The sequence below is a fragment of the Triturus cristatus genome, chromosome 11, assembly GCF_964204655.1.
Source record: "Triturus cristatus chromosome 11, aTriCri1.1, whole genome shotgun sequence".
NCBI lineage: Eukaryota > Metazoa > Chordata > Amphibia > Caudata > Salamandridae > Triturus > Triturus cristatus.
Window position 1 is genome coordinate 302,268,538 of NC_140594.1, and position 20,487 is coordinate 302,289,024.

Here is a 20,487-nt window from a genome sequence, read left to right on the forward strand (position 1 = left end):
CAATTCCATGACAATCCACCCAGTTTTGTATCCTTATGTTGGAAGGATAAATATGGACTTTTGAAGCCAAAATTTGGAATGCGATCCTCAGGAATTTTGTAGTTTTGGTAAGTTCAGGTATTCAAGATATACCTTGTCTCTGTCTTCGAGCATAACATGCTCTGGACTACCAATGTGAAAACAGCTTACGTTTTGTAAGCTTTAAACTATGGTGAGTAGACAAAGGCCTTACAGAGATTTAGAAATTGATAAAACAAAGGCTGCAATTAAACATTAAGTACATTTCAATCGTGACAGGAACAATTCCAATTATAAAAGGAACAATGAAAGTAAAAGAAGAAAAATTGTTAGACGATCTTTACATTCCTTGGATTGTACTGAAGCATTGCTGATCTTTTTTTAATTTACACTGCTTATACAATTAACACAATTAAAATATGATTAAAAGAATATTAGTTTACTTGGAAAAGGCTGCTGTCGCAAACATTATATACAGGGGGCCTGAAATGGCAAGATGACTAGCTGCGTTATCGTGTCCTCATTAAAAGAGCCAACATGGCCAGTCAACTGTTACAGTGCACTCAATCTCTGAATTGAGAAATGAATGCCAAAGGCCAGGTCAACAAAGCATGTCCATTCTCATCTCATCTTACAGGCTGTGTCAGGTCACTTGATGATGCAGGGGCTCTGGACAACTATCTGTATTAGTTGCACTTCTTGTTCCCTTTGACAACAGCTCTGCTTTAGTCAGAAGATTGTGAACGGTTTCTGCACGAAAGGAAAACACAATAAAGAAAGACACGGGTTAGACTGCCCTAGTAACAATATAGTGTTAACACACATGGTAATCACAAATAGGTAGCCGAAAGTATCGGTCAAAGAAATAGAACTATTACCATACTACATGTACAGTGAAAGGATAAGAGATTTTTTACTTAAAATATTGGCTGTATGAGAGATGCCAGTCTCTGAGATCTGAGACACCCTCAATGAGCAAAGGCTGTAACAATAAGGAGAGAATATATTTTGTTATTAATAAACAAATTATTCGGTGTAGACATCCTGCTGAGATTTTCTGGATGAAGGCCTATGCTCTTACATTTCACAGTTTCTTGACATCTTCAACTGTAATCATTTTGTTAATCGACATATGATCTGCAAAAGTCTATAAAAGCAGAATAGTTTGCATCCTGATTCCACAAGAAGAGGTCGGGAAGATCGCAATGTCGAGCAAAACAAGACCTTTGCACCAAAAAATGATTGTTAAAGATAAGTGAATATGCTTCTTCAGCATGTGTCTTGCTTTAGATTTTGTTGCTTGGAAAGTACTACACAAGGAAGCTCCTACACCTTTTAGCGGAATAGCTCCATAGTGACGGATCAGATAATTAGCCCACCATCGCTGAAGTCGGTATGCCATCAGTTAAATTGGTAGATTCTGCTAACTGATTTAACAAGCGGGCATTCTGCAACTTTTACAAAAAGGGGGTCACTGCCAAATAGAGAAACAGTTGAAGTCATGCTTCTATAAGAGTTGGTACTAAAACCTCTTTGGCTAAGAAATTAGGTGCAAAAACCTAGCCATCTGGAAAAACCTTTCTTTCAAATATGTTGTCCTTGTTCAGTAGATTGGAAGTTGCAAAGAGTTGCATTGTCCCATTTTCTTTTGCCTACCATGATAATGCCATAAATTCATGTAAAACCAAAGGTACACAAAGACTGTACTTGTCAGGAGATGGAGGATTCGAAAAGAGGAGGCCGCACATTTGCTGATACAACAGGCACATTAGGCACATATTAGATCCTTCTATATCTGATCAGATGCACTTGCACCACTTTCTCATGCACCACCACACGCAGAGCCACTTCTACTACTCTTGCTGCCAATATTAGCTGGATGAGGTAATGGGGTGGGAGTGTGGGTGGGGGGGAAGTTGCTTTACTGGGTTGCTATGTGTTTCTGTAATGTCCTGTGTAGCGTGCGGATGTCATTTTTGAATCATTCTCATGGTAGTAGTTGTAATTTTTCACCATCTCGATTACACAATCGGCCTCTGTACTTTATGTGAAAAATCAAAAAATAAAGAGCAATTTAAAAAAAGGAAAACATGGCTAACACTCCCCTACAAATCACTCAATCACCACAAAGAAGGAAAACATACAAATAAGGACTACACCCAACTTCCACCACCTAATCATTTTATTACCAAGTCAGAAAAAGAACTGTGAGATATTATAATCACAAGCAGACCATAAGAACCACCTTCAAACCCAGCACCTTTAGATGTCAATCGCATATTCTGCACAGGGGAGGTCCTTACTCCACCATTCCCTATATATCTATGATCTTTTCCCCCTGGATTAAAAACCTCCTACATCAGACCACGTCTCAAGAAGAACCTCAACCCACCAAACCCTGCAAACTACAAACCAGCCTCCAATGACCCATTTCTATGTAAAATATTTGAAAGAGCAGTTTTCCTCAACTTTTCAGGCTTACAGAGGAAAACAACTTGATGTCAGACCAGACAGAGGAACAGAGGTAGTGCTCTTATCCATATGGCATGACCTCAAATCTACAGTAGACAAAAATGGAGCGGTCACTCTGTTGCTTCTGGACTTATCAGTGGCATCTGTCACTGTCCACCATCATATGCTACTAAAAAGATTCCATCACAGAATACTGTAAAACGCTCTGAAATGAATTGCCTCATACTTCAAAAACAGACACAGCATGTGTACCTCCCACCTTCCATATCAACCCCTCAAACGCAACATTGTGGTGTCACTCAGGGGTCCATTACATATGCTCTCTTTTTTTACATCGAACACCCTTTCCAGACCTAATTAGACCAATCATCCTCAACTGGTACAACTATGCAGATGATTCACAAATGACACAGTAGACCTCTACAAATCAAGCCTTGATGACTTCCTCTATGTCTTAAATGCATGGAGGAGGACTAATCCCTTAAAACACAACACCAGTAAAACAGAGACCATGACCTGTGGACAATGGCACAAACAGCACCCTAATGCCTTATGGTCCAAGGAACTTGAGGCTTTCCAACCACATCAAGAGCCATAGGACCAGATGGATAGATTCAGACCTACACATACCAACAAGGTAACAGAGCACCTTCTGCACAATGAAAACACTGCAATGTATCTTTCCAGCTACAATATATCCTCAGAGTCCAAGTTCGAATATGCAAAAAGATTACACCGTGGCACCCCCACTTTCATCATAAGCAAATCCAAAATATAACAGATCCAAAATGTTGTTGCAAGACTCTTTCTCCACCTCTGCCCCAGAGAACACATGACACCAGTCCTGCAAGCACTCCAATATCTGCAGCTAGATGACCAATGTTTGAGGCACTCTGTATCGCCCAGAGTCTTACAATGAAAAGGACCACAACATTTACAAATTGAATCCAAGCAAAGCCAACAATAGGACACTGAGCTCCAGGCTTGTACCATGGATTGTCATGCTGCCTTACTATAAGAAATCCATAGGTGGTACTGTTTTCTCAGTATAAGAGGACAAACTTTGAAACTCACTACTAGTCAAGATTCGAGGCATACAGAAGGATTTACAGTTCAGAAAAGAGGTGAACACATGACTGTTTTCAAACTTAGTACATCCCATAACCCTGAAATAGAACTCGCAACAATAATCACTCCTTAAAGAACAATCTACAGTCCACAGATATGGAACAGCCCTTCTGCCCAGGTGATTTATGAAGGGCTGCCCTGGGTCTAATCAGGGCATTATATAGTAAAATAAAAAAAACACAATGCTGCTGGTCCTCACTAAAAACAAATACCATATCATTTAGCATTTGTGCAGTCGATCGTAGTTAAAAAGGACTGCATATCAATTCCTCTAAGCTGCTTCGCCGTCTCACACTTGCAATGTCTTGTCTATGGCCCAGTAATGTAACAGTCCACAGCAATAAACAACCCATCATCAACTGAACATGCACTGAATAACTGAAGAGACCTGCCACATACTGCTGGCAATTCTAATTTAGTCCACAACTACAGGTCCCAATTAACTACATACTATGACTGCTACTTGACATCGCAAAATGAGAACCATACAAGGGATGATTGTAATCAAGTTCACCCTAGCAAATCTCCAGACCATACCTCCCTCCAACCTATGAGTGCTCAGGATCGTAAACAAACACAAATCCCACACTGGACAGCCCTGTGCGGTTACCAACTGAATTCTATCATAAGAAATACCAAAAAAAGAACCTGTAGACCTGATGAGAGCTGCCAGCTTACTAGAAACTCTAAACTGTCTATCTGTCTTTTCATCCACCACACTGTTCAGCGCTGTGTCCCGTAACAGGATAACCATACCTCTGTGATCCTCACACAGGACATGAAAACATTTGCCACAGAGGATCAAAAAAAACAACACCCTTCCAACCACACACCCTACACTGTTTTGTATATTCATTATGTAGCCAAGCACTTCGGGAACACCACAGGTAAGCACGCTATTAAAGTTACTATACAAAAGATCTTAGTGTGAAGAAACGTGCTGCCATGGCTCTTTGTTAAGGACATAACATACTTACTTTTCAAAATCATCACAAGTTTACACAAGTGTCTTGGGGGAGATGTCCTAAATTCTCTTTCACAAAACATAGGCATACATGCTTCTATCAGACATTTACAAAAAGGAACATTAAATCATCTTCCGGTGCTTGCATTTCAGTTTGCTACCAGAACGGACTGGCAATCAGGAACCTGAGAGTCAACGTAATCGATCCTAGTTTGTTAAGAACCAGCCTCTCGGGCCATGTCACACAGTCATGTCTGCCAACGTAAACATATTTTCTATAAGGCATCCCTAGAGTTAGTTTTCGTAACGCTGGTTAAACACCAAGACACTACTTTTAGGAAAAGTGTTTGTCATAATTTAGATTACAGTACTCTTAAAATAAATAAAAAATGTCAAACTATATTTAAATAAAAAAAGAAAAACAATTTAAGACTATTCAGGAGCATAAATGATCAAAACTGGACCAATTTTAATTCTTCAGCAAAAAACGGTCCTAATTTAAAGAAATGACCGAGCCAGTTGTGTGTTCTAACTTTTAAATAATGAGAAAAGTAACTGGATAAAAAACATAGATTGACCTAGAACTCTTATTGAACCTATTTTCAAATGCATAGTTGTACCTGTTGAGCTGTGCTGAGCTGGGTGCTAAGAGTCAAATCACAAGAGAGGCGAACACAAGAACCTTATGTGAGATGAGGTTGGATCCGTCGTAGAAGCTGCTGGTTCAAAGTGGGAAAAAAAGGATTACAATGCCAAATTGTGGTGAATGAGAAGTACCAGCTTCAGTAGCTATCGAGTCACGCTGAATCTTGGGTGCAGGTGATTAGATTCTCTGTAAATGCTCAAGGTCTTCTAGATGCTGATGATTTGTATTTTGCAAACTGTTGCACAGATTTTTAAGATGTCACAAATCTTTTAGGAAAACGGTCAGCTAATAGACTCTAAGAGCCCAAAAGGCATTCTGGTTGACCAAAGGGCTTTATTTTCCCCCATACAACAGACTTTCCAAAGCAGCACTAGAATAGATGATTGTATACATGCAGAGACATATACATACAAAGATAAATGTAGAGAAGAATAAATATACAAAAAAACATTAATTCCTGTAGAGACAAGTCATACAGGGTAAGCAAAAGTATACCAGTCCACAGCAGGTAACCCACGTTCTCTGCCAGTGAGTGGGAGCATGAGAAGTGGAGGAACGAAGGATACTCCAAGAACAGAGGTGACCAAAGAGGGACTGAGATAATACATCCTATTGTTCAATAGTAAAGGGGGTGGAGACAGAAAGGCTGGAAAACAACAACACAATGCCAGATAAGAGTAGGAAGTAGAAGGCATTGCCCACAACAGGAAAACAAGGGCAACCATCCAAGACCAACACCACTGACGGAGGAAGGGTGCCAGCAAGCGGTAACAGGTGAAACAAAGAATAAACAGCAAGTGGAAGTCAACCATGAAGAAGAAGACCGCCAGGGTGAAACAAAAAGGCTGGCAGAAACTAAGTTTAGAATTTCGGAAAAGCTTATGGTTGTTCACTTACTTTCAAGGGTTTTCAAAGTAAGTGAAGTGGTGGTAAACCTGGGAGTGGTCAGAAACGGAGATTAGTGTAGGGACATCCACCCATCTCTGCCATGTTGGACTATAACCAAAGGTGCCAGACACTGCAGTCAGAGTACATCTGTAAGTGTGAACACTATGTGAAAACCGCCATCCCACAAACATGTGTGTCAGAACTTCAACAAACCAGCAAGAAGGAAACTGCTGTAATTTATGGAAGAGATGGTAGCTGCGGCCAATGAATGAACATGTTACAAGGGATGGGGAAGGAAATCTCCTGTTACTTTAGTGATTAAAAACACATAAGATAAAACTCTTCAGAGGAAAGACCAATGGGTTAGTGTAACGACGACTGCATTTTTTGTATAACGTATGTTTATTAGCATTTTGTGAAGTATACAGTAGTTGCTGTACAATAACAGGAGCATCAGATTCATAAAGTACAATACAACATGTCACTTGAAGGCAAAGTCGAGAATCATGTCTGGGACACTGTTGTATCAAGCTGTGGAAAGGAGACAATCTATAGTGATCAATACAGTTTCAAACAGATCATAGGCTTGGTATGTCCTTCCCTCTACTATGTGGTTTCACAGTCCATAGCTTCGTGACGAATTAACACTCCATCCTTTCAACCGGGAAGGTACTCAAAAAAAAAAAAGAAAAAACAATACAAAACTATTAACCCAAGAATCCCCCTATGCCCTCTGACAAGGTGTGTGGTGGTGACTCTACTGATGAAGGCTGGGTTTATGGCTGGGCGGAAGCATAGATTGTTAGAATTGAAAGAGATGCATGTCCCTAAGGGACGGGGGGCACACCGTCAGCGGTAGACCCCGTATAAGGAAGGTGACTAATGGACCCCACTTATATTCAAATTCTTGTGTAGTCGTCTCGGAATATGTCCGCCATTCTTTCTAGGTAGCGGAGTTTCCAGAGGAGCGCGTATCATATTGAGAGGGTAGGGGCTGCCTTCCTCTTCCACGCTGCTGTGATTGTTAGTTTCGCTGCACCTATACACGTCCACATGATGGCTTTGTTGGCCCTGGTCTGGTGTTCGAGAGAGGGATCTTGAATACCTAGGAGGATTCCCTCCATGGTGGTCGGTATAGGTTATCCCAACATCGTTTTAAGTTGTGCCAAGATTTCCTCCCAGAAGGGACGTATGGTGAGACAGTCCCACCAGATATGTTGGAAATCACCCAGAAGCCCACAGCCCCTCCAACATCTATCGGAAGTGTTTGGGAAGATTTGCTTGAGTTTGGCAGGGTGAAGGTACCAGTTCATTAGAGTTTTTAAATGTGCTTCCCTGAGCTCTAAGGAGTGATTGAATTTCGATATATCAGACCAGAGTGCCGTCCATTCCCTGTCATGTATGTCTCGCTGCAGCATGCCCTCCCACACAGCCATGTATCTAGGTTGAGCCGCGTGTGTGGTGGAAAGAAGATAATTGTAGAGGAAGGAGATCACCCCTTTCATGGAACCCACTGTTCCCACATACTTCTCAAACCCTGTTTTCTCCCTAGTGGCATTATCTCGTATGTGAGGGGTGAGTGGCCAGTGGCGCAGTTGAAGGTAGTGGAAGTGCTCATCTGGTGGTAAGTGGAATTCCCGTCTGCAATTTTCAAAGGTTAGGACGTCATAATTATGGAATAAGTGATCCAGCATAATGCAGTCCCCCTCTCTCCAGGCGTCGAACGGGCCTTCGTGCAGAGCTGGTAGAAAGGCTGGGTTAAAATGGATCGGGGTGTATGGTGAAGGGAATGTGGTCCAGGGCTCATCTCTTGATATGGAGTCCCACACCTTCAGTATAGTGCACGTGGGGGTGCTAATGTACACATTCGCTGGTCACTCTTTTTTGGGTCTCCAAATCAGGTCCCACACCGTCCTCCCCGCCACTCCTCTGTCCATATGAAGGCAATGCTTCCCAGATTACCATTTAAACCACTCTGTAACAATCCGTAATTGCGCCGCTTTGTAATATAAACCTATATCTGGCAGCCCCACCCCCCCTTTCGCTCTAGGGCGCCGCAGAATGGAGAAGGATAATAGAGCCTGCCCTCCTTGCCAAATGAACTTTGTGATCAAGAACTTGATTTTAGGCAGAAAAGCCGCATCTAGGTCTATAGGTAGGGCCTGAAAAATATACATCAATTTGGGAAGCAGGGTCATCTTGACAGCGTGGAGGCAGCCAAGCAAGGAAATGAATAAGGGTTTCCACCGCTTAAGGTCATTCTGTATTTGGAGGAGGGCGGTCGGGAAATTGGCTTTACAGAGCCCTTCTACTCGAGGTGTTAGTTGAATCCCCAAGTATTTAAGGGAGCGGCTACACCACTGCATAGGGGATTGGGATTGTATAGCGCGCGTCTCGGCGTCCGGTAGAGTTAGATTAAGTACATAGGGTTTGGTGAGATTGACCTAGAAGTGGCTACAACTTCGAATTTGGCATGTTCCAGTTGCAGGGCTGGGAGATAGTGCGATGGGTCTGCGAGTTTCAGGAGCACATCGTCCGCGAAGAGCGAAATTTTGTGATCGTCCCCCCCGAAGGGTATGCCCTTAATCGCCATGTTATTTTGGATGGACATTGTGAATGGTTCAATACTCAGTGCAAATAGCAGGGGTGACAAAGGGCACCCCTGTCTAGTGCCTCTCGTAAGGGAGAACGGGGCCGAAAGCACTCCATTGACCTGGGCTGGGTTGTGAGTAGTTGGCCTTAATCATGCGGATGAATTTGTCTGCGAAGCCGAAAGCCGTAAGGACGCGAAAGAGGAACGCCCAACCCACCCGATCAAATGGTCTCGGCATCCAGCCCCACCAAGACCGCTGATATCTCCCTTTTGTTGGGTTTCTCAATTAGATGTATTGTACATCTAATATTATCGTGTGTCTGCCGCCCTTTGATAAAACCAGACTGATCGGGGTGGATCAGGTCTGACATCAAGTCCTGTAGCCGGTTAGCAAGGATAGTAGAGTACAGTTTTGCATCTAAATTTAAGAGAGCTATTGGACAGTAAGAAGCACAGAGCTGTACAGTTTTCCCAGGCTTGGGAATGACCGTGACCACAGATTCGGCAATCGAGGGGGTCACATCACCTGTCTCTGCCATCTGGTTAAAAAGGCGTGTGAGGTGAGGGATGAGGTCGGGGGCAAAGGTTTTATAAAAGTGGGCTGTGAGGCCGTCCGGCCCTGGGGCTTTGTGTAGTTTAAGATGGTCGCACCCACCTCTTCCATAGTGATAGGGGCCGTCAGATTATCATTCGTGGCTTGTGAGATTAGGGGGAACCACAGGGCCCGCAGATAGCTATCCTGCAGGTCCAGGTCTTTGGGTTCCTTGATGTAGAGTGTCTTATAGAATGCCTCAAAGAGGTCCGCCTTTTCCCTATCTGAGTGAACTAGGTCATTATTCTCATCTCACAAGCCCCCAATGTATTCCCTCCTCGTTTCTCTCTTAGTTGCCTCGCTAAGTGTTTGCCTATTCTGTTCCCTTGAGCATGGCGTAGTTTTAAGAGCGTATACTCTGCCCTGTTGTTATAGATTGCCTTTAGCTTGCTGCGCAGTGCCCTGAGGGAGCGCAGAGTCACCCTGCTGGGATTGGTCTTGTGTGCCTGCTCCGCCTGTTCTATTCCTCTCTCTAGTCCTTCCCTTTCCTGCGCTCGTCGTTTATTCAGAGTGGAGTTAAGTTCTATACACTTCTCTCGAATAACCGCCTTAAAGGCGTCCCAATTAGTACTCAGGGAGGTGCCTTCAGGCCTGTTCATCTTAAAGTACTCTGTAACTGTGTCCCTTAATTCAGTATGCAGTACACGGTCTCGTGTAAGAGAGACCGGCAAGTACCATTTGGGGGATGTAGTTGGGGCAGATCCACACTGTAAGCAGAGCGATAGCGGACAGTGATCCGAAATGGCAAGGGGGAAGATCTTGGTCTCACTAAGCTTGCCCACCAGTCTTTGGTTGATAAAAATATAGTCTAAGCATGAGTAGGTGTGGTGGACGTGCGAATAAAATGTGTAGTCCCTATTTTGGGGATATAAAGTACGCCAAGCGTCCCGCAGCCCAAAGTCATGCATTCTTTGCTTGATTTCTGCAGGAAAGGAGCCAGTGTCAGATCTGTGTGAGTGAGTGCTGTCTAAATCGGGTTGCCAAGTAAGGTTGAAGTCCCCCATTAAAATCGTTGGCCCTTCTACAAAGTGCTCCATTTTATCGAGTAAGGTATGGAGAAAGCTCCTTTGCCCCGCGTTTGGCGCATACGCTGCTATAAAGGTGGATAGTGTGCCCCTCAGTGAGCCTTTAACCAGGACCATCCTTCCCTCCTTGTCTGACTGGATATCTAGCGGTTGGAATTTCGTCCAGGCCTGAAATAGTAGTGCCACCCCCCCCTGTGCTTGGTATGTGCTGAAGCTCTAAAAATAAGGGTGTACATTTTGTGCTTAAGCCTCAATTCGTCAGCTTTCTGGAGGTGTGTCTCTTAGAGTGCCACTATATCAAAGTGGTGATCTGTGAGGTACTTCCAAACCTTTTGCCTCTTCTGCGGGGAGTTGAGGCCCCTAACGTTCCACGTGGCTATAGTAATTACCATCTTCCCCAATGGCACCCACACCTCCCTCGCCTAGCACCACTCCCTCGCGTCTTTGTAGTATACATTGTGGGAAGACTACCTCCATGCACCTGCTGTAGACTACAAGCATCTGCCATAATGCCCTCATGTTGATTGAGTAGAAATTGCCACCACCATACATACCCCCTCCTGCCCCCTCCCCAAAACTTAGGTAGAAAAAGAAAAAACATAACCCCCGATAATACCTACAGGAACATCTGTCGAGTGGAAGATGGATCCTCGACTGTAGGTGGAATCACCTACTCAGATGGACTGATGGATGGCGTGACCAGAGTTCCCGGCTGCGCCCACCTCGGGGGGCTTCCATGGAGCACAGGTTGCCGGATACATTAGTCACTACCCTGAAGCAGCGTCCGGGTTCTCCCAACTCAAAGACCCTCCAGGAGAACAAGCAGACCAGGTCTTCGCTTATGTTGATATGACTCTCCATGTACAGAAACCTGGATCGATGCCCCTGTAGTCGTATGATCACAAGCAGATCAGCAAAGTTCTCATTTGTGGCCTCCTCTAGTGGACATGGACCATTTCGCGGAGGATTGAATATGCTACTTACCAGTATGCATCTGTTCTTGGCATGTAGGGCTGCTGACATTCATACCTGTGCATAGATCGCCGCCTAGTGTTGGGTCCGGATGATTGCACATTGTTGTCCTGGAAGAGTCTTCGAAGTATCACGAGATAGGTGGCTCCTCCCCTGGACTACAGTGCGCATGGGCATCCTCTCCATCCTTAGATTGTTTTTCGCCATTGTGGCAGTGATGGAGTAGATACAGTAAGTGATGACCATGCTATACAGTAATTCTGAGTGCTGCAGCCGCTACAGGCGCCGGGGAGGAGGGTGGGCGATATGAATGTCAGCAGCCCTACATGCCAAGAACAGATGCATACTGGTAAGTAGCATATTCAGTTCGAGGCATGTGGGCTGCTGAATTCATATCTGTGCATAGATTATATAGCAGTCCCTCCATTAGCGGCGGCTGCCCGTGCCAGCTGCAGCAGTCTGAAAAAGAGTTTTGAGAACAGCCTGTCCTACAGCTGCCTGCTGTTTTGAGTGTACATCTACACAGTAGTGTTTGGTAAATGTATGTATAGTGGACCATGTGGCTGCTCTACATATTTCCTGTAAAGGAATGTTTCCTAGGAAAGCCATGGACACCCCTAACTTTCGTGTTGAGTGGGCTCGTGGGGGAATCGTTAATGTGCGTTTAGCTTTTTGATAGCAAATTTGAATACATTTAACGATCCATCTGGCTATGCCTGCTTTGGAAATGGCGTTGCCCTTGTGTTGTGGAGAAAAGGCAACGAAAAGTTGTTTTGTTTTCCTAAAGTCCTTAGTTCTGTCTATATAGTACATGAGGGCCCTCTTTACATCTAGTGTATGGAGCATTCTCTCTGCGACATTTTGTGGACTTGGAAAGAAAACAGGCAGTTCAATAGTTTGATTCTTGTGGAACTGCGATATCACTTTGGGCATGAATTTGGGGTTGGTACGTAGTGCAACTCTGTTTCTGTGAACCTGTATGAATGGCTCTTGAATGGTTAGTGCCTGGAGTTCACCAACTCTTCGTAACAAAGTGATTGCCACTAAGAAAGCTACTTTCCAGGTGAGGAATTGAATCTCGCATGAATGGAGAGGTTCAAAGGGTGGACCCATTAATCTGGTGAGGACCACATTGAGGTTCCACACCGGTGCCGGTGGGTGTCTTGGGGGAATTACTCGTTTGAGTCCCTCCAAGAAGGCTTTGATGGCAGGCACTCTGAATAAAGAGAGGTGCTGCCTGTTTTGAAGATAGGCTGCTATCGCGGTTAAATGGATACGTATTGAGTTGTATGCCAGATTGCATCGGTATAAGTGTAAGAGGTAACAGATGATGTTTTGAATGGATGCGTCCAGCGGGTTAATGTCATTGTTGTTGCAGTAAATGACAAACCTCTTCCATTTGGCCGCATAGCAAGCTCTGGTAGTGGGTCTCCTGGCCTCCTTGATGATGTCCATACAGTCAGGTGGCAGGTTTAGGTAGCCAAACTCTAAGACTTCAGCTGTTGCGGATCTGGGTGCTGAATTTCGTCATGGTTCTGCGTTAAAAGTGCGGATTTGATCCGCAGACTTTGATGCGGCACTACGGAAAGTTCTAGAAAGGTGGTGTACCATGGTTGGCGCGCCCATGTGGGAGCAACTAGGATGAGTGTCAGTGAGTGTTGTCGCAGTTAGCGTGCCACTAGCGGTATTAATGGCGCTGGGGGAAAAGCGTACGCAAATCTGCCAGACCAGTTCATCCATATCGCATTGCCCTGTGACTGCGGATGTGGGAACCTGGCGGCAAAGCTTTGGCATTTTGCGTTTTCGTTTGTGGCGAATAGGTCTATCTCTGGATGACCCCACTGTTGGAAGTACGGTTGGAGTACTGACGGGTGTAGCTCCCACTCGTGCATCTGGTGGCTGTGTCTGCTGAGCAGATCCGCCATCTGGTTGTCCTTGCCGGGGAGGTGTTCCGCCATGAGGAATATGTTCCTCTGAATGGCCCACTTCCACATGCTCTGAGCCAGATGAGACAACTGTGGAGAGTGTGTTCCTCCCTGATTCTGTATGTAGTACATGTCAGTCATGTTGTCCGTCCGGATCAACACGACTTTGTTGCACAAGTGTACTTTGAATGCCTTCATGGCTAGGAAGATTGCCATCAGTTCCAGAACGTTGATGTGCATCTTCTTTTGTTGTGTTGTCCATAGTCCCTGCACTGTGTAAGTGAGTACATGAGCTCCCCAACCCTGGAGAGAGGCGTCCGCTGTCAGTATTATTTGTGGAACAGGCTCTTGGAACGGTCGGCCCTTGCAAAGGTTTTGTGGATTCCACCAATGCAGAGAGTTGTATGCCTGACCGCTCACCAACACTAGGTCTTTTAATTGTCCTTGAGCCTGATTCCATTGACGTGCCAAGGACTCCTGAAGCGGGCGCATATGTAGTCTCGCGTGCGGGACTATGAAAATGCAGGAGGCCATCATGCCTATCAACTGCATGAACACTCGTGCAGGAAGGGAGTGTTGAGGTTTGAACTTTGAGATCAGCAGTTGCATGCTGTTGATCTTCACTAAATTTGGCTGAGCTGTGGCTGCCAGAGTGTTTATGGTCGCGCCCAGGTACTGTCGTACGTGTGCGGGTCGGAGATGTGATTTTGGGTAATTTAGTGAGAATCCCAGACTGTGAAGAAGGTGAATGGTGAGGGACATGTGGCTGGCACATTGCTGGGCTGACTTTGCCTGAACAAGCCAGTTGTCCAGGTAAGGGAAGACGTGAATGTGTTGTCTCCGTAGATGTGCAGCCACTGTTGCTAGGCACTTGGTAAAGACCCTGGGTGCTGTTGTTATGTGGAAATACGCATCTTTCAAGTCCAGTGTGGCTAGGAAGTCTCCCTGACTGAGGAGCGGTAGAACCTGCTGTAGGGTGAGCATATGGAAATGCTCTGAGAGAATGTAGTGGTTGAGGGGTCTCAGGTCTAGTATAGGTCTGAGCGAACCGTCCTTTTTTGGGATTAAGAAGTACAGAGAGTACACCCCTGTCCCCTGTTGGTTGACGGGCACGACTTCTATTGCACCTTTTTGCAGCATACTTAGCACTTCCTGCTGCAATAATGCCAAGTGCTCTACGGACATAGGACGGTGCTTTGGCGATATGTTGGGTGGAGTGGACGTTAATTCGAGACAGTAACCGGGCTGGATAATGTCCCTGACCCACCTGTCTGTGGTGATGGATTTCCAGACTGACAGGAACTGTTGGAGTCTCCCCCCGACAGGTGTTATGTGGTCGGGGGGCAGGGAGAGGGTGTCACTGTTTGTTTTTGGGGGAGGACCTGGTGTTGCCGTACCCACGTCCTCTGCCTTTGGTGCTGGATCCGCGATATCCACCTCTGGTGGTTTTATCATAGGTACTTTGTGTGCCCCCTTTATTGTACTGCTGCCGTGACCCCTGACCTCTAGCTGCTCCTCTATTCCCGGGGCGACGAAAGGAGCCACTACGAAACTGCTGCGTCTGCAGAGTCCCCATTGATTTTGCAGTGTCAGTGTCTTTCTTAATTTTTTCGAGGGTAGTGTCAACTTCAAGGCCAAATAAATAGTCTGGGTTGACCGGTTGATTCAAGATATTGTTCTGAATCTCAGGCTTGAAGCCTGAGATTCTCAACCATGCGTGCCTCCTCAACGTGACGCTTGTGTTGATTGCCCTCGCCGCAGTGTCGGCTGCATCCAGTGCGCATTTGATGGATGCATTGGTAAGGAGTTGTCCCTCTCTGATAAGGAGCTCCGCTGCCTCTTTATATTCATCTGGCAAATGTTGTAGCAGTGATTCTAGTGTGTCGTAGTGGGACCTATCATAACGGGCCAGGAGTGTCTGTGTGTTGGCAATGCGCCAGATGTTTGCCACTTGCGCTGCAATCCGTTTGCCTCATGTCTCCAGCACTCTGGACTCCTTGTCTGGGGGAGGAGCATCAACCGTTGTTTGTGAGTGGGCTCTTTTGCGAGCATTAGCAACAACCATGGAGTCTAAAGGTAACTGACCCCTAATGTACATAGGGTCTCTGGGTGCAGGCTTGTATTTCTTTTCGATTCTGGGGTTCAACACCCGTGCCCTGGTTGTTTCTTTAAAAATGTCTTTTGCAGGTTTTAGAACTCCTTTTAACATTGGCAGAGTTTTGACAGTCTTTTCAGAGGAGGCGAAAGTGTCCACTAAGAAGTCTTCTTCTACAGTGTCAGAATGGAGTTCCACTCCATGATTGGCAGCAGCCCGTTCTATGAGGGCATTAAAGGCAGCAGTATCCTCTGTGGGAGATGTCTTTATGTTATAAAGCTGCGTGTCGGGAGTATCTGGTGCGGTACCCTGGTCGGTGGGGTCATCCCATGCCTGATCTGGGTCTTGCAAGTGATCATCAGGATCGATATCCCCAGGGTAGGTGGTATCATCCCCTACATAGTCCTCTCCTGCGTCTGCCTCTGAATGCGTAGGAGAAAAGGACGGTGGATCCTGATGGAAGGGTTGAAAGTGTTCATGAAGCACTGGTTCTGATCCTGCCGGCAATTTGTGTTTGAGAGGAATTTTGTAGGAGTCCAATCCCCTCTCTGGCGTGATTTTCCGCTTGCGGAGCATCAACCTACCAGTGTCGGCGTCGATAAATATTGCCTGTGAAGGCTCGATATACGTTTGTCCGTGGATGGGGACTGTGTTTGGCGGACACGTGTCCGAATCTCGAACAGTTTCGGCGCCGTGGGTGGCGGCAACCCAAACGTGATGTTCGCCGGCGCTGAGTGTGATTTTGCGGCCTTGTGCGTGTCGGGACCCGACGTGGAGTGGAGGGTTGCCCTGTCTCTGATGTGTTGCAACGATGCTGAGACCTGTTGCACGGTGAACGCAGATGGTGCCTTGGAACCGATCGGCACCTTGGAGGTAGGCATCGAAGCGGCATCCGACTTCTTTGCAGTCATTGGGTCGTCGATCCGAAGGGAGGTATCGACGCTCGTCGGAGTCGATGACTTGGCAGGCGCCGCTGTCTTCGACGTCGACGCAGACGGATTGGCCACCTTGACTTTGGTGGTTTGGGTCGTAATCTTCGGTGCCAGAGGCCGAGGCGCCGCGTGGGGACCGAGGGCCTTCTTCTTCGGCTCGGCGCCCGTATCCGCTGCGGTGAGCTCGGCACCGAAATCTCTTTTGGCGCGTTCGGAGCCGATGACCTTTGCCGGCGTCGAAGGAGTGGAGGGCTTCGAGTCCTTCGAGCCGATCGCAACCATTTTCACTTTCGGTTTCGATGGAACTGGTGCGATGGACGGTTTCGGTTTCGCTGAAGGGAATCCAGTCGTCTTTGATAATAATGGCTCCTGTGAAATGTTCGAGGCCGGGCCTGGAGGCGGGGCCGAAGAACCTTGAGATCGATCTTGGGTAAGGCCCGTAGGCGATCCCTCGACCTGAGCCTTATGACGACTTATTTTTTCTGCCTCCGTATTGACGGGTTGGCCTAGCTCTTCGCTGGAGCTATCTTCCTCGGCCCCAAGGGCCTCATCGTAGTCTCCTACCTCTTCGACGACTTCTTCTCCCTGAAAGATCACCTCATCGTCGTCTTCCGATCGTGAGTCGTGTTCGGAAGCGGGGCTGGAGTCTACGTCTTCTACGCTCTCGGCGTCTTCGTCCTCGGTGCTAAAGATGTTGGCCGGGGCAGGCGCCGATTGCTGCGCCTCCAATCTCGCTGCCCGTCGATTCCGGAGAGTCTTCTTCGAGCGGAACCGGGCGCAGGCCATACATTTCGACTCATCGTGATCCGGTGAGAGACATTTGTTGCATACCGGGTGGACGTCGATGTGTGGGTACTTTGCGTGGCATAAAGGACATCTCTTGAAGGGAGTCCCCGAATCCATCGTCGATCGAAAAGCTTGAAGAAGGTGCTAAAGCACTAAGAAACTGGTCGATACCGAACGGGAACAGTACCGACGAGAACTAAAGGCCTTTTGGCCTTAAACTAAATTTTCCTAACTTGAGCTAAGATAAGCACATCCGAACCCAATGGCGGAAAAAAACAATCTAAGGATGGAGAGGATGCCCATGCGCACTGTAGTCCAGGGGAGGAGCCACCTATCTCGTGATACTTCGAAGACTCTTCCAGGACAACAATGTGCAATCATCCGGACCCAACACTAGGCGGCGATCTATGCACAGATATGAATTCAGCAGCCCACATGCCTCGAACGAGCCATTTCGACAAGTCCCCTGTGAGTCACCTGCCGCTGTTTCAGCTTCAGTACCCGGGAGACCTAGTAAGTCCAGACCTTCCTTCAGATCTGTTATGTGGCGTTGTTTGTTGGTAAATTAGAAGCTCAGGCCAAACGGGTAAGTCCAGCGATACCTGACTTTGTCATCTCGTAGTTTGGTCGTGATGGGTCGGAACTGCTGTCTCCTTGCTAATGTTGCTGGGGAGACGTCTTGAAAGATACTGCAGGTATGCCCTTGGAAGGAGATCACGTTCTTTTTCCTAGCAGCTGAGAGGACTGCCTCCTTCACCTTGTAGGACTGGAAATTTGCAAGGACATCTCTTGTACATTTCCGTTCTCCGCCTGATGGGCCACCGACTCTGTGCGCCTGCTCGAGCTTGATTTTAAGGACTTGTGGAGTGATTATTTCTGCGAAGAGGCCTTCTAGGAATGCTTCCAGATCTGGCCCTTCTGCCCCCTCCTCTAGGTCTCGGATTCGCAGGTTGTCTCGCCGTGCCCTGTTTTCGAGGTCTTCTGCCTTCAATTGTGTCTGGTACAGTTGGTCTTTTAGGACGCTTACTGTGTCCTGTATGTTGGAGGTGCGTTTGTCCACCTCCTGGGTCTGTTCCTCCAACTTCACCACTCTGACTCCCACAGAGTCCACATCTCGTTGGAGGGTGGCCATGCAATCATTGAGGTCGCTTTTCAATTGATTCATGGAGTCCTTAATGTCCTGGCTGAGTTCCTTCCGCAGCTCCGCTTTGAAATCGCGTAGAGAGGTCATAAGGTCCTCTTTGGTGAAAGTCATTGTGCCGGGGTCGACTTTGTGGTCTGTAGATGGGAGTTTATCTGCTGGAGCGAAGAAACGGGATACCCCTGTCGTGGTTTTCGGCACTGTTTACTTAGGCGGCATAGAGGCGTGCCCAACGCAAACCCCGTCGCCATTGCGTCCCTGTTAGGGTCTCCGTAGATGGCCTGTATAGGAAGCCAGTGGTCCTCCGCGAAGCCTCACCAATCGTCATGTTCTTCGGGCGTACTTCGCCCCGCTTTTTCGGGGTACGGGTACAGACTCTGCATCGTATAACACGTTCTACAGCATCTCCCCTTCGAGCTTGTGGGTCGCCTCCTTTTATGTCCCCCGCCTCCTCCTCCTCCAGGTGTGTCTAGTTAAGGGCGTTGTCCCCCACTGGGCAGGTTGCTACTAACCTGGGGCCAGCCGCAGCACCTCCACTCTTCTGATTGCGAATTCCTAAGGAGAAGGCGCGAGAGAGTCCAAGGCGCAGCCTGCACACAGGAGGGCAACCCCCACAAATGCACCGCCAAGAGCAGGCAGGGCAGATTCCAGCCGCACAGGCAGTGTGCTCAAAAGGGCGCCAAACACCGATCTCAGGCAGCCCCCATTGCATGACATGCGAAAGACCCAGTGAGATTCCCAGGCGCCATCTTGAAGTCAGGCATCAGTCATCCAGTCTTCTCGAGCACACCAGCTTCACGCCTTTCCCCTGCTCACGCGCAAGACCGATTTAACGTGCCCCTTTCTGCCAGCAAGGTGCGCCGGCTAAAGCTGTGGCTCAGGACACTTCACGTAGCAACACACTGCACCAGCCCTGCATACCTCGGGTGGTCAGCCGTGTCCTGCAGTCTTCCTGAGCACTGCGGAGCGACCGCAAATTGTCCCTTCGTCACTCTGCTTTGTGCGACTCAACAGGCGTGGATCCGCTGTCACGGTGGTCCTGGCCTCAGTGTCACTGCCGTGGAGAAGGGCGCTTTTCGCATCGAGCGCCACCGCAGATCACAAAATGGCTGCCGCCGTTGTGTTCAGGCCCAGGGCTGCTCCGGCTCCGCTCTGTACTCGCCTCATTTCTGGCTCAAGGGCTGTGATTTGAGCCTCCTCGCATGCCCTAGAGGTGGGGGCCGATGTCCGCTCTGTTAGGCATCGGTGCCGCTGCTGGATACCGGCTGCTTTCATCCCGAGAGATTGGCGCGGACCGGGAGCCGAAACGGATTACGTCCGATCAGCCATCTTGCCCGGCCACACCCCCCCACGACTGCATTTTTGAAGTGTTGTGAAACTGAATCTCACTTACTGCGCGATAATGTACAAAAGGGAACCTCAATGTGGAATTATTAGACCTCCTGGTGTCATCAGAAAGGTCTGCGCTTCCACCTGGAAAAGTGAAGACCCATCTACTGGCTTTAGCATGAACACAGAGGGACCAATGGCTCTGTGCCGCTCTTGGATCCCAAGCCAGGGACTCCCTGAATGAACATTGCAAATTTTGGAAGCTGTGGACTGTGCAGGATTTCACGAAGTTTAATAAACTTGCCCTGCTATTCAATGAATGACAGTCCAGTGCTCCTGGAAAGATAAGGGGCATCTGCCACCACTTGTGGGTAATGCACAGAGAATTACCTTGACTTTCCACACTAAAGTCGAGTTGACGTGCGCTGTAGAAAAATTACTCAAAAATCAATATCTTTAGAGTGACTGATCCAATTGTTGTCATTTATTTCTTACTTTAATTATTATTATTTTTTAATGGAGCTTTAATGGGTGGTTTCTCAATTTAAGTGCTCTTCTGGTAAGGCCTGTACCTTCACTCACAATCTCTGGAAAAAGCCTGCTATCCGCTATACGGTGCAACTTGGGGCAAACCAAAGTCTTGGCTGAGAAACAGTAATTGCCCATCAAGGCGCTAAATAATTGTGTGAGAGGCTTATTTGCCCCCCCAAAAACCTGGCTTTCGCCCCACAGTCATGCGTGTTTACCGTTGCAAATCTTGGGCTGGAAAAAAATTGGTAATTCTAATGTCTTTCATAACTCATAATTTGAAACCGTAATCGAAATACAGACACAAATGTGAACTCCTTGTAAAGAAATATGCTTCTGAACATGTGGTGAACTGCAAAAGGGAACAAACACATTTAATAATTTTGAATACACAACTATAAGTTTAGACGGTTTAGAGATATTACCACAGATGGTACTAGAGCCCCGACACAC

At 47.1% G+C, this 20,487-nt stretch overlaps 1 protein-coding gene across 1 annotated transcript in view; it reads right to left on the reverse strand.

Moving 5' to 3' along the window:
- Window positions 1-266: 266 nt before the first annotated feature.
- The window catches only part of RBM19 (RNA binding motif protein 19), a 420,351-nt gene continuing 400,130 nt past the window's right edge, over window positions 267-20,487 (reverse strand). Inside the window, exon 25 of the mRNA XM_085635231.1 lies at window positions 267-768. The gene's annotated coding sequence lies outside the window, so the exon portion shown is untranslated. The remainder of the gene's footprint in view (window positions 769-20,487) is intronic.